Below are 14559 nucleotides of genomic sequence, written 5' to 3'. Positions count from 1 at the left end.
GCCTAAACATTCGCTTCACCAACAGTGGACCACTGACTCAAGTGGAGGAGGATGTCGAGGCCAAGATTAGATCAGCCATGACCATTATTTTGTCTGATATCTTTTCCCTTGTGGTAGTGATTGTTTTGAGTGTCTCGCTCCCTTTTGCCCTTGGGTTTTGTGCTACTGTTTGAATGCTTTTAATGTCTTCTATAGTGAAGAAATATTTTTTTGAAGGTCTTTTCCATTTCCTTATTTTCTCTTCCTCTAAGGGAATAATGTTTACTCTAGCTACAGTTCTCCTTGTTGTATACATAGATTCTTACTCTGTCTTGAAATTTCTTGTTAGCTTATTCTCATAATTTATTTTCTCTTTTTTAGTTATCCTTTGCTGGTTTCTAAATTTCTCAAAATCTTCCAGCCTATTTTCAGAACATTGTCTACATTTTTCTATTTAATATCATCCTTCTCATTTATTTCTCAATGGAATGTATGTGTTGAGAAATATGAAATATCTCCTCATGTTTGACACTATTTATCTACCATCTTATCTTTTATTTTCCTGGTTCTGCCAACATACCTTTTGTGATTGCCTACACTAAAGGTATCAGTTTCAGATAATTTTTTTAAACTGTATATCAGATCCTGTCAGGTTATGATCACTCTTTCCCAGAGATTTTTTCATTAATTAATGAAACATAATGTTATTAATTAATCCTGTCTCAATGCACGTGACCAGATCTAAAATAGCCTGTTCCCTCGATGGTTTCGTAACTTATTGTTCTAATAAAATCTTGAATGCACTCTATCAAGACTAACTTTGCCAGTTCGATTATATTAAAGTTGCTCATGACTAAGGCAGTATCATTCTTGAAAGCCCCTATTACTACTTATATGAGCTTAGATGGGAATCTTGGTAGACATGGACAAGTTGGGCCAAAAGGCCTGTTTCCGTACTGTATGACCCTATGCTGTATTCAACTGTGTAACTACTGTTCCGGGGCCTATAAGGGTGACATTTCTGCTTGACATTTCTGTCTCGACCCAAACTGATTCCATGTCTTTTAAGCCAAGACCATTTCTCACTACCATACCTATCTTGTACTTCATTAAGAGGGCTCATGCCAATTAATCACTTGCTCTGCTGCTTTGGCTCTTTTTAGGTCTTTTCTGTTCATGAATTTTTTTTCCTGATCTAGTTCTCAAATCAACCTCAAGAGGGAGGGTGGGGACGGGGACGGAAGGGGGTAATTGGAAGGAAGCTTTGTGACTTGAGTTACAAAGGCCCTGTGTCCTGTTTGGTGATTTTGAGGGAATCACCTAATGTACTCGTGGGGATGAACAGCGACCATGTGTTGTTAATTGCTAATTTAAATATTGAACATTTCATCTCCTCTATCAACTCTAATTCTTCCTGGCTATGTTGTTGATGATATGTGTGTGTGTACACACACACACACACACACACACACACACACACACACACACACACACACACACACACCCACCCCCGAACAAAGATGTTAGTTACTTGTGATAACTGTCCTATCTGAACATTGTTATGAAAAGAGATGGAAGAGCGCCATGTAAAAATATGTATGTGTGTGGCTAATATAGTGATAGACCTAAACACTATGGTTTATGCAAGCACCTTTGCTCTTGTAACATTTCTTATCTATTCTCCTGGCATTCTCTCCTCTACTTCAATTTTAGCTTTACTCTGTCAGGTACTAATGCTAGCTAAAAGTGCCTGTGTACAGTAAGATGTACTTGTCCTTCCGGAGGGGGAGACGGTGTGGTAGGGATGGACACTAGGTTGTCTCATGACAGATTCAGTTCTATGTTTTCTGGAGTTCAGAAAATTGGGAATTGACCTTATTGAAATTTAGCAGGATAGGAGAGAACTTAGATCAAAAGGATAAGTTCTCAGCAACCAACACTAAGGTGAGAATTATTTTCACTTGGTGTATTGTTAATCTTTGGATTTCTATATCCCAGAAGGCTGTGGATTCTCAGTCACTAAGTATGATCAGGACTGACATCCTTACATTTTTGAACATTAAGGAAATCAAGGCATGTGAAATTAGGGTAAGAAAATGGAATGAGATAAAAGATTACCAAACGTCGCCATGGTTTTGTGTTGCAGAGTGTGCTTGAATGACTGTAAGACCTATTCGTACTCCTATTTTGTGGTTCTTTATTCTTAGGTGGGCCTCTACTATTCTGAAATCAACCATTAGGAGATATGAGAGGGGATGAGTCTGCACTTTTTTTCTGATTTTTTTTTTACAGGGGTCACTGAATCTGATCAGTGCCAAGACTGGGGATTTGGTATATTGATGATGAATCTGAATCCTGCTGCTCCATAGTGCACTGCATTTGAGGTTGAACTTGATGACCTGCCTTGAAATATTTAAATTTGTGCGTAGTTGATCAAGTCTGCTCATTTCAACATTTTTTCTTATTGTCTTACTACCTTGGTGCCGATCTGGTTTATGCATAATTAATAAGACACTTAAGATTTGAAGAGGTTGCCTTCTATTCCATGCACATTTATTCCTAATGAATATAAATATATGATAAACACATAAAAGAGCTGAAAATTATATGTAAATAAGAAGCAAGTTTTTTTTGTGCAGAAGTTGGGACTTGATTTGCATTTTCTGAATGGTAATCTTCTAATGTTCTGTGTTTCCAGCCAGACAAAAACTTTTTATATCAGCTGTTTGATAAGTTAAGCTCTAATTATATTTAGATGAAAGAGTCATTTGATGGTTTAGGGGGTGAGGACAGGAGCACTAACTGAGTAACATTTAGACACGTAAACAAGTCCACTTGATGTCCTTTTAGAATACCAAACCTTCTCATGTTCCCAACACCACCATGCTCCTGAGCAGTGAGAACTTAAAAACAAAAGGCATCTTTAGGCAAAGCTAAATGGAATCATTGCATTTTTTGTGCTGCAGAGTTGTCTTGTTTTTTTTTCTTTGAGCAGATCAGAAATTTACTATTAATTTATTATTACTATCCATATGAGAGCAGGAGATTGACCTATCTGAAATTAAAACAAGAAATGCAGTTTCGTTTAATAAAGTTACCTTCTAAAGCAAAGGTCGAGGAAACTGATTACGACGTTCCCACTCCTGAATGCTTGTTTACAAGCAATAAAATGATAGAAAGGTTATGTATTGAGAACATTTTCTTATCATTAGATTTTCCCTCCAGGTTCTCATTTTTGTTTCCTAGGGCTTAGAACATAGAACAGTACAGCACAATACAGCTTGCATGGAATTCTATAATAGTTTGGATTTTGAGAAAGCTGTCTTTTTATTAGTATCCTTATCAGTTAAGCCAATAGGTCAACCCTTCAGTTCATTTCTTTGTACAGAACATTGGTCACCATGCACCTCGTGTGAGTTATGTTTTTATTTGGTAAAAGCATTTATTGATGGATGACTCTTTAAGAACAATTCTGGCATGTTGATATCTGTGTTTTCTTTCGAGCAGTATTTCTCTCTGTTCAAAGTATGTGCAGGACCAAATTTTTATGAAAATACAACAGCCTTATCTGAATTATGATGCCATGGTGTATTTACTTTATTGCTGATGACTTCTAATTGAGATGTTTATTAATGTATATCTACTTGTATAGTGGTCACTCCCCGTCCCAGCACACAGTTCCTCCCGGGTCACTCCCCGTCCCAGCACATCCAGCAGACCTGGTGGCTGTGTGGGTGTGGGGAGTGACTGGGAAGGGGTGGGAGGGTAGGGACGGTGGGGGTATAGGTAGTGCTGAACAAACTAGTGGGCCTGAAGGCAGACAAGTCCCCTGGTCCTGATGGAATGCATCTCAGGGCTCTAAAAGAAATGGTGGAAGTTATAGTGGAGGTGCTTGTGATAATTTACCAGGTCCCGGTGGATTGGAAGACAGCGAATGTCATGCCAGTATTTAATAAAGGATATAGGCAAAAGGCAGGTAACTATAGGCCAGTTAGCTTAACGTCTGTAGTCGGGAAAATGCTTGAAGTTATCATTAAGGAAGAAATAGCAAGACATCTGGATAGAAGTGGTTCCATCAGGCAGACACAGCATGGATTCAGGAAGGGCAGGTCCTGTTTGACAAACTTACTGGAGTTCTTTAAGGATATAACGAGCACAGTGGATAGAGGGGAACAGGTGAATATTGTATACTTGGATTTCCAGAATGCATTCAATAAGGTGCTGCATAAAAGACTTATCCATAAGATATGGATGCGTGGAGTTGGGGGTAATGTATTAGCATGGATGGAGGATTGGTTAACCAATAGAAGGCAGAGAGTTGGGATAAATGGGTGTTTCTCTGGTTGGCAATCAGTGGTGAGCGGGGTGCTGCAGGGGTCGGTGCTGGGCCCGCAACTGTTCACGATATACATTAATGATTTGGAAGAGAGGACTGAGTGTAGCGTATCCAAGTTTGCTGATGACACTAAATTGAGTGGAAAAGCAAATTGCACAGAGGATGCAGAGTTTCTCAGAGAGATATAGATAGGTTAAGTGAGTGGGCAAGGTTCTGACAGATGGAGTAAAATATTGGTAAATGTGAGGTCATCTACTTTGGAAGGAAAAGTAGAAGATCAGATTATTATTTAAATGGTGAAAGATTGCAGCCTGATGTTGTGAAGAGGGACTTGGGAGTGCTTGTGTGTGAATGGCAAAAGGTTGGTTTGCAGGTGCAACAGGTTATCAAGAAGGCAAATGGAATGTTGGCCCTCATTGCTAGAAGGACTGAATTTAAGAGCAGGGAGGTTATGCTGCAAGTGTACAGGGTACTGGTGAGGATGCACCTGGAGTACTGCGTGCCGTTCTGGTCTCCTTACTTGAGGAAAGATATGGCTTTGGAGGCAGTGCAGAGGAGGTTCACTGGGTTGATTCCAGAGATGAGGGGGTTAGCCTATGAGGAGAGACTGAGTCACCAGGGACTATACTTGCTGGAATTCAGAAGAATGAGAGGGGATCTTATAGAAATAAATAAAATTATGAAAAGGGTAGATAAGATAGAGGGAGGAAAGTTGTTTTCACTAGTAAGTGAGACTAGAACAAGGTGACATAGCCTCAAAATTCGAGAGAATAGATTTAGGACGGAGATGAGGAGGAACTGTGTTTCCCAGAGAGTAGTGAATCTGTGGAATTCTCTGCCCGGGGAAGCAGTAGAGGCTACCTCATTAAATATAGTTAAGATATAGTTAGATACATTTTTGCATAGTAGGGGAACTAAGGGTAATGGGGAAAAGGCAAGTAGGTGGAGCTGAGTCCACGGCCAGATTAGGCATGATCTTATGGAATGGCTGAGCAGGCTTGACGGGCCAGATGGCTGACTCCTGCTCCTATTTCTTATATCCTCATATGGATAATTTAAAGAATAGAAGAAATGATTCAATTAGCTCTTGTGCTATGATGTCAGTAAATATATAATAATTTGTATTTGTTTTTTTTTTGAAGCTTGCCTTAATAGTAATAACTGCATACAGCTGCAAGTAACATTACTTACAATCCTCAAAGATTATAATTATCTTATGAAGGATAGAGATTTTATTAACTCCTTGATGAAATTCAGAGATGGCTCTTGCGTATGAGCTTCTTTTACAAATAATTGGGAGTTACACCCTGTAGCATATTAATCTCGCAATAAGATCTCCACTTCCTTTGCATAAAGCCCTCCTGCAGCTGACTGTTCTGTCACACAGCCTTCAGCAGATTGGACTGACATCATTAAGGAACACAGCATGTCTAATCTTAACTGCAATTAAAATTCAAACCATCAAGCTGACTATTGTGGGTTCTAAAAGTTTTCTTCAAGATATTCAATCTTGTCTGAATTTAGAATATGTTCACCTTTGACATCGCTAAGCATTGTGTTACTGAAAGACAAAAAGGAGTGTTTATAACTATGGATGAAAGGTTTTGAAAGGCTGAATATTGGTGCTAGATACAGACCATAAAACTTTTATTAGACAAGTAATTCATAAACTAACCTTGCAACTTGGCACTTGTAAGCTCAGAATTGTGTTTATGAATGAAGAATGTTACTGTTGAACAGATTTCTTCTAATGATAGCCAAATAATTGTATGCTAAGAAATTACTTAAGTTTTGTAGTAATCTTGCAATAATTAAAATGCTGAATTAAACTCAACAAGGTCACATAATTTCCTAGATGGTAAATAGTCTTTAGCTAAATTTTACAGAGTTCTGATATAGAATATATTTGAGTTCAAGACTAATGAACACAGTTTGATAGGAACCCATCTGCAAGGCCGCCCTGTCGTTTTTGTTTTCAAATCGAAAAAGTTCTTAAATTGGAAAAACATTTCTCAAATTTTTAAACTCCATGCATATTAAGTTCTTCAGTTCTTTTTCGTTTTCCCCTTTGCTACACTGTCATTGAATTCTAACTAAATACATTAAGTAAAAAGATCAGTTTTATGCTTTGCTTTCCCCACAACCATAAAAAAATTGCATTCTATTGCCCAAAATCAACCACATTCCTTGAATTCAATCTTGGATATGTTGCTGTGGTAAGCGCCTAATAGAGTTTTCACCTCTTAACTGGTTCTTCATTTAATTATTAGTCATGCTTCTTCTGCGTGCAGAAGGGGTGTGTTGTTTCCTCGCATACTGGACCAAATCAAATTTGATCCAGAAACCACCTCCCCCCCCACCCCCCCCCCCCCCCCCCCCGCCTGCACTTGTCCAATCTGGATATGGAGTGTCGATTGAGCTGACTCTCAGTACTGAGGAGGTATCCAGTGAGGTCCGGCAAAGCCTCACTGGCAAGTATGCCTCAAGAGGCATGCAAAGGAGATCCTGCCTCCAAAACACCCTGACAGCATTTGACAGGAGGCAAAGCAGAGGATGGAGCTTCACCTTCAGTAAAATGCTGGGAGGCTTTTATTTAAAATAACATTTAAATGTCCCTGATATTATTTTAAATAAAAAATGAGAAACATAATTGACACAATAACTTAACTCCCTTTTAATCTCCAGGCTGGAAATCCTCATTCAAATGAATGAAGATTTATGCCATTATGTTGGGGATCCCCAAAACAATTATGTTCCAGCACTGGACTCAATGTGGGGTCCAGCAATGGAGCAGAGTGACAGATGCACTGACATCTGCCGCTCAGCATGTTCCAGCCTGCAATGGTCCACATAATTCAGGGACTTACTTACCTGGGAGTGGTTGAACACTAATGGTTCAATTTGGAATTACCACCACAATTTGGTTCAACAAATATCAATTTAATTTTTTCTAAAGTATATTAGAAACTTTGTTTGTTTGTCCTCGGGGAAAGGATGGGTTAATTCCTGGACTTCCTTATGTTCCACCTTGCAGTCACTGAGAAGAAACTGGAAACTCCCCGTCTTTTTGGCAGCAGTTGGTAAGCAATTAGGGTGCAACTGAAACACGCTCCACAAATTCAGCTACCTACAGAAATTCCTTTCCATCTTGCACTTACAAGCCATGATATTAATCAATGAATCTAAAACAGAACTGTTCTCAGTGAAAACTGTTATCAAACAAGCCTGTGTCAATGCCCAATGCTTTTGTCAATCCTCACTGTAATGTTGCATCTTGCCTCCAACAAACATTTCTCAGGAGTAGAGCTACTCTTTGGATATAATGGGAAACTCTTCAACCTATAGCAACTACAATTCAGAACCAAGGTTACTCAAGTAGTCGAGCTGCAGTATACCGATGATGCTTGTGTTTGCGTGTGCTCAGAGGCTGAGGTCCAAGCCATCATCGACATTTTCACTCAAGCATACGAAAGGGTGGGGTTTGCACTCAACGTCTGCAAGACAAAGATCCTTCAACAACCTGACCTTGCTGCATTGAGAATAAGGGTTCATGGTGAAACGCAGGCCACTTCCCTTATCTCGGGAGCTACCTCTCAGTGAAGGCAGATATTGATGATGAAATTTACCACTACTTCGATGTGCTGGCACAGCCTTTGATCAAATGAGGCAAAAGGTATTTGAAGATCAAGACTTCATACCTGGTTTAAAAAAACACTAATCCCTTCCTCTTGTATGCTTCTCTCACCTGGACTATCTATAGCAGAGATCTCAAGGAATTTGGAAAAATACTACCAATGCTGTGACGGCAAACTCCTCCAGATTCACTGGAAAGATAAGTGAATCAATGTCAGTGTCCTCTCCCAGGCCAATTGGTCCCTGTTGGATTAGCAACAGTAGCAAATCCTGTTGTGATCATACCATAGAATCCTACTTTTATATTAGACTATTGTAAATGCTAGCTACTAGCTTGTTAAGCAGCCTGAGATTGGGATTTGTATGAAAATTGACTTGCCAAATGGGCTCCTTCAGCACCATAATTTTTCTGCAATTTATTTTAGTTCCCCGTGGAAGAAACCTCTCAACTTTCCAGTCCTAATATTGTCCAAGGGTTTTGATTCAGTCTATGACCATCAAAGGAGGGATTTGTCCTGTTACAGAAATAGTGCTCTTTTAAGCATTGTCTTATTCTGTTTATTGTTGATAATCCCACATGGAATCACAATACACAGCATGGTATAGTAAACCAATTAAGAGTAGATTTAAACAAACCTGCAGTTTTTGGTTTGATTAGGTTGATGTCCACCAGCATCCAGAATCAACATTAGCAGCAAATCCAATGGTATGTCTCTAAAATTTGGTTTGTAAATCAACATAAGCCAGTCTACTGGATCTTTCTTGCACGGCTGATGGAATGAGCCAATAAAATGTTCTTCAATTATCTATTAAGTGAGCTTGAATGTAGAGGGGAAGGAAGCCTTTGAGCCTTCTCTAACTACTAATTGAAGCTTGGGAAGTAACCTTTGTTGGACGAGAAGGGGAATTTTTACCTCCTTTATCTATATGATGAAGATTCAATTCAAATTATATCCTCTCTGCTTAGTTTGAAGTCTTAAGGATATCAAAAGTAATTGTGATTGCACTTTGTATTACTCTTTGGTGCTGAAATAGTGTGTCTGTTATAATTTTAAAAATCAGTTTGAAGTTTGGTTAAAAATAAAACATGGGACTGGAATTTTTGAGGCAACAGTCAAGATTAAAATTAGATTTTTGGAAAATATTTTCAGTGAAAGGCAGCTGAATTGCTTTAGGGGTTTATTTGATTTGAACTATAGTACCTTCAGAGTGTATACTGTAAAAGTGCAATAACTTTGTAGCATTGACAAATTTCATTATACTCAGAATACAGTAAGTAAATACTTCAGTAGTTAAACTACTATCAGTTCATCTTGCAGTTTGCTTGAAAGAGAAACAAAGGACTGCAGATGCTGGAATCTAGATGAAAAACATGATGATGCTGGAGGAACTTGGCAGGCCAGGCAGCATCCGTGGAGAAAAGCAGGGGGTCAATGTTTCGGGTCAGGACCCTTCTTCAGGACTGAAGATAGGAAAAGGGGAAGCCCAATATATAGGAGGGAAAAGCAGAGCAGTGATAGGTGGACAGGATGGGCACAAAGTGGTGATAGGTAGATGCAGGTAAGAGATAATGATAGGCAGGTGTGGGGGAGAGGGGAGGGCTGATCCACTGGGGGATGGGTTAAAGGTAAGGAGGAAAAAAGGGGGGTAGAAAAAAGAGCGAGAGGCTAGGAAAGGGAAGGAAAGAAGAGGCATGGTTGGGGGTGGGTGTGGGGGGGGGGGGGGGGAACAGGTTGAGGGGATCACTTAAAGTGGGAGAATTCAATGTTCATGCTGTTAGGCTGCAAGGTTCCAGGACGGAAAATGAGGTGCTGTTCCTCCGGTTTGCACTTGGACTTCTCCTGGCAGTGGAGGAGGCTGAGGACTGGCGTATCTGTGATGGATACTGAAGATAGGAAAAGGGGAAGCCCAATATATAGGGGGGGAAAAGCAGAGCAGTGATAGGTGAACAAAAGAGGGGAGGCGGGGTGGGTATCACCCACGGGTGGAATTCTTTCGGGGTGGAGCTGTATGGCGTGCTAATGTTCCATGACCATCTAAAAAGATGGTTTCCTGGAGGAAGACATGGCTGAGCCTGGTTCAGGAACTGGCAGGCACAAGCTGTGGAGCATCAGTATTCATGCTTTGGATAGTCAGTAGCCAAGTACATCCAAAGTAGTCACACATGACTTGTTAATGTTTATCTGGACATTACAACACAACACTGGAATTCTCAAGTCACTCTCAACACAGTTCTCTGTGACTGTCCTGTTTATTTGCCTTCTTTCTGCAATCTTTCTAGGAAGTGCAGCAAAGGTTAAGCTGGATATAGGACCAGCTTAGGTGGGCATCTTGGTCGGCATGGACGAGTTGGGCTGAAGGGCCTATTTCTGTGACTCTGTGAAATCCAGAAATTGGTGTCTCTAACAAGACCTCAGTAAATTCCATCAACAGCTCATGAGGTTGCAAAAGCCCTTTTGTACCATGTGCTTTGACAAAATGACTTCAAACATTAGCAGATTTATAAAGTCAAATGAAGTTCATAAGATGGCCCAACCACAAAGTAAAATCCAAACTGCACACAGTCACTATCTTCCAGTTTCCACAAAAACTCCAATCAGCCATAAATTGCATCCACCCAAATCTTGGCTGCTGTAGATATATATTTCAAAAATGGGAAATAAAAACTCTCCATATATGGCTGGTTACTCAGAACAGTGACTTGATGCTAGATTCGTAAATGTGGTTATATCATGGTGAAATTCTCTGTTGCTTAAATCATTTGTATGGTTTATCCACCTGAATATAAAATGTTATTGTTGCCCTTATCTCTATCAACCATAAGAAAGAAGAATTGAGGCTTGGGGAAGGAATTAATTAAGTGTGTTTCAGAGAGTGGATGTTAGAGATTGTATGTCGATCGCACTTACTAGTTAATTGATGAGTCCAATCAGTTTTGGAATTAGATGGTCAGTGATAGGTAAACATTTTAAGAAGACCTCAAAGAAGAAATTTGCAATTATTTTAAATGACAGCATTTGGACATTCTTTTTTAAGTCATTGGGATACAATTTCAATAATCCTAATCATTTATCACTCTATATAGAATTTCAGCAGCATGACTTTGGAGAATGTACAAAGAAGTTTAAGCTGTTTAGGTAATGTTACAAGTATTGATGAAAGATTCAATGTGGGTAGATGAAACACACACTTAATGAAATTATCCTTTTAAGAAATAACAGTAAATTGCTCCTGCAAGGAATTTCTATAATGCAACCAATTTTGACAAGAATGCACCTAGATTTCATCAAACTAATATACTATTGCATCCAAAACAAATTCACTGACTTTGTATAGTGGCTTGAACACAAAAATTGTCCCAGAGCATTTCACAGAATGCACCAGCCCAGCAAAAGAGCTTTGGAAAGATTTTGGTGGGGGGGGGGGGGGGGGGGAAGGAAATGTTTCAGTAAGGCTTTAAAGGGTAATAGTTAAGCAGTGGGATTTTGCGAGAGAGTTTTGGAGACCAGAGACCAGACATTTGAAAGCTCTGATACTGATAACAACACATGGAGGGGATCCACAGGAAACAATTTAAGTGTAGAGGAGATTGCAGAGGTAGTTTGGAGCAAGCCTGCAGGAATTTGGAGGCAACATGAGAGTTTTAGATTTAATACGTTTATAGAATATCTCTGCATAGAGGGTGCTGAATGAAGGTAAGTCAGGATTTGTGAGTAATATTTTTGGTCCTGTGCTGAAGTTCTGCAGTGGGGCTTGAACATATTACTTAGTTGAGAATGCTTCCAAATATGCTAGGCTGACATTACATCTTCTTTTGTTCTTATTAAATAAAACTCACAATATTCATGAAGCACATTGGAGTGCTTTTTCCATGGAGACCAGCTGACGAACATGATGCCTAAATTAAGGTTTGCTCGTTATTTAAATGTTGCTTGTCATTTGTCAAAGTAATTGAGAATTTTATTTTGAATCTGTCCAGTGTGAAGTACTGCATGATATTTTGATTTATTATAATAAGTGGCATTGAGAAGTGAGATTTATCATTCTACTTATAAACATACTAGCTAGAACAGCAAAACAATCTACTTGAAAATTTGCAACTTCTACCAAACTTGAGCTGGTTCTAGCCACCATTTTTATTTCTGACCCCCTTCGATGCATAACATTTCTCAGTTAATGTTCTCTTAATAAAATTGCTAATTTATTTTGAAATGTGTCTACTGCTGCTGATGATTTAAATTGTAAATCATCAGAGTAATGTTAGATGCACTTCAGGCAAGACTTTTGCTCCTTAAAAGAAATCTCTAAACTTTTCACAGTGTTGAGTGTATCATGGATGATGAGCAGCAAAATCAATAATAAAACTACTGCTTAATTTACTAAAAATAGCTATGCGCCCTGATGGATCTGGAAGAAAATATGTAGTTTGAACATAGAAATTGCATTGAAGACTGGTCTGAGCTTGCATACAATCTTAGTTACAACCAATAATAAAAACAAGAGCTGCTGGAAATACTTGGCAAATCAGGCAAGTGGAAGGAGAAGCAGAATTAATGTATATGGTTAATGACCTTTGATCAGAACAGAAACATTAACTCTGTTTCTTTCTCCACAGATTTTGCCTGACTTGAGTATTAAACCTTTTTTGCTTTTATTTCAGTTTTACAGCATCTGCGTTTTTTTTTGCTTTTAGGTTTGATTTATTAATATATATTTAAAATCTATTGTCATCTGTTGCTAATCTGGATGCTAATCCATTTGAAAACATGTCACTATTAGGTTAAAGTTATTTTTAACATTTGATTATTGCTCAAGTTCCACAATGTAATATTTATCAGAGGTGTTATGTTGCAAGGATGAATCAAGACGTAATTTTTTTGAGCATGTGAGTGATTAATTTAACTTTGTACTTTGCCCTGTGACAAAGCAATCAGCATAGTTAGATACCTGATATTTGTACGACTTGGTTTGTTATATTGCACCTGTATTGAGAAATGATGTTGGGTCCCCAGTGTATATTTATCAAAATACATAGAAGTAAGTGGTCTTTTGCAATGAGACTCTGTATCTGCAGTATCTGAAGCAACAAACTATCTGCTGGTGGAACTCAGCAGGTCGAGCAGCATCTGTTGGTGAAAGGAATTGTCGACATTTGGGTTGAAACCCTGTGTCTGCAATACCTGATGTTGCCAAATATGCATTTTATTCCTCAATCCTTAACATGAGGTATAATCAGACACTCTTAAAATACATTTTAAAGTGAAAACAACATGCATTTAAGTAAATTTTAATTATTTCAAAATATTTAGATTTTATTTATCACAGGATGCATTGCCCATCCCCATTTTCCTTTGAACTGAGTGGTTTGCTGAGGCATTTCAAGCTTTTAAAATCTCCCATATTGCTGTGGATCTGAAGTAATGCTGAGTCAGATTGAAGAAGGACTGCCCAAAGGCTGAAATGGATCTATGCCAGTACTGTGAAGACATTAATGAACCAGATGAGTTTTAATAACAATGTGGATTTTTGTTGTCCCCATCAGTAATACTGGCTTTAAATTCTAAATTTATTTAATTTATTGTAATTTAAATTACCTCGCTGTGCTAGTAAGTTGCACTACTATCCCATATCATTAATTTGGGCCTCTCTGGATCAATATTTCAGGAACATAACCACTATGCTACCGTACCCACTTGTGAAATGCAAGTTCATATTAGCATGTATTATTGCTGTACAGAACTAGGCTGTGGTTCTTGAATTTTAAGAGATTGGAGTTTTGCTAACAGTTGCCTCTTGGACCTATTGGTATCAAAAGCTTATGATATATGCATTCCCCAAATGGTGAACAACTTTGTCTAGGCCATTATGAAGGGATCCATGCAAATTTCATTACCTGAAATTCACAGTTTGGGGAGCAATAGACGTGAATGTGTGTTTTGTTGATAATCCAGAGACCTGAACCAGTGCGACCTACTAGGATGGCTGGAAAATTTAAAATAATGTAAAGATACATCTTCATTTCCATGTTTTATACTTTATATCTACAATATCACTTTAACTGTTCAACTCTAATAAAATAATTCTAGTATTTATTCTCTACACACGCCATAGTTATAATCTGCGATTGGAAACATTCCCATCAGAATTAATTCCTGAAGGAAATGGAACCAATATTACTGGGTCACTTGCACTGAACAGCAGAATCTTGTATAGCCTATCTATCACAAGCTGAACCCCTAGTTGTTGCAGATTTCATCTTGGGAGTTACATTTGCCTTGAATGACTCCAAGTAAGAAATGAAAAAAAAACTAAGTGTGTCTATCCTTGCTTGCCTTGTGTGTGTAGGATTGCCAGCAGTCCTGTATTGTGTTCAGGATTTCCTCTGGTCAAAAATAAAATTGTCCTATGTATTAATACAGGATACCAACTTACCTGTAAAAGAAACAGGTTGTCTGAGTGGAAGGGTGGGAGCATCCAGGATGGCTACAACTCCTTAAAAGGACATAAAGGACAATAGTGGTTTTTGAGAGTAGACAGGGACAAAATACATCCAGCTGCTAATTTAGGGATATGTTAACTTTATTTGCCCTGTGAAATTAAAGAGTGAGCAG

General features: G+C 38.6%; 1 protein-coding gene across 7 annotated transcripts in view; it reads left to right on the top strand.

Moving 5' to 3' along the window:
• Positions 1 to 14559, top strand: part of mettl16 (methyltransferase 16, N6-methyladenosin) — an 83008-nt gene that overhangs the window by 18760 nt on the left and 49689 nt on the right. The gene's annotated exons all lie outside the window — the stretch shown is intronic.

Source organism: Pristis pectinata, chromosome 21 (genome assembly GCF_009764475.1).
Source record: "Pristis pectinata isolate sPriPec2 chromosome 21, sPriPec2.1.pri, whole genome shotgun sequence".
Taxonomy (NCBI): Eukaryota; Metazoa; Chordata; class Chondrichthyes; order Rhinopristiformes; family Pristidae; genus Pristis; species Pristis pectinata.
The sequence above is the reverse complement of the archived record's forward strand: the minus strand, read 5'-3'. Positions and strand labels throughout refer to the sequence as shown.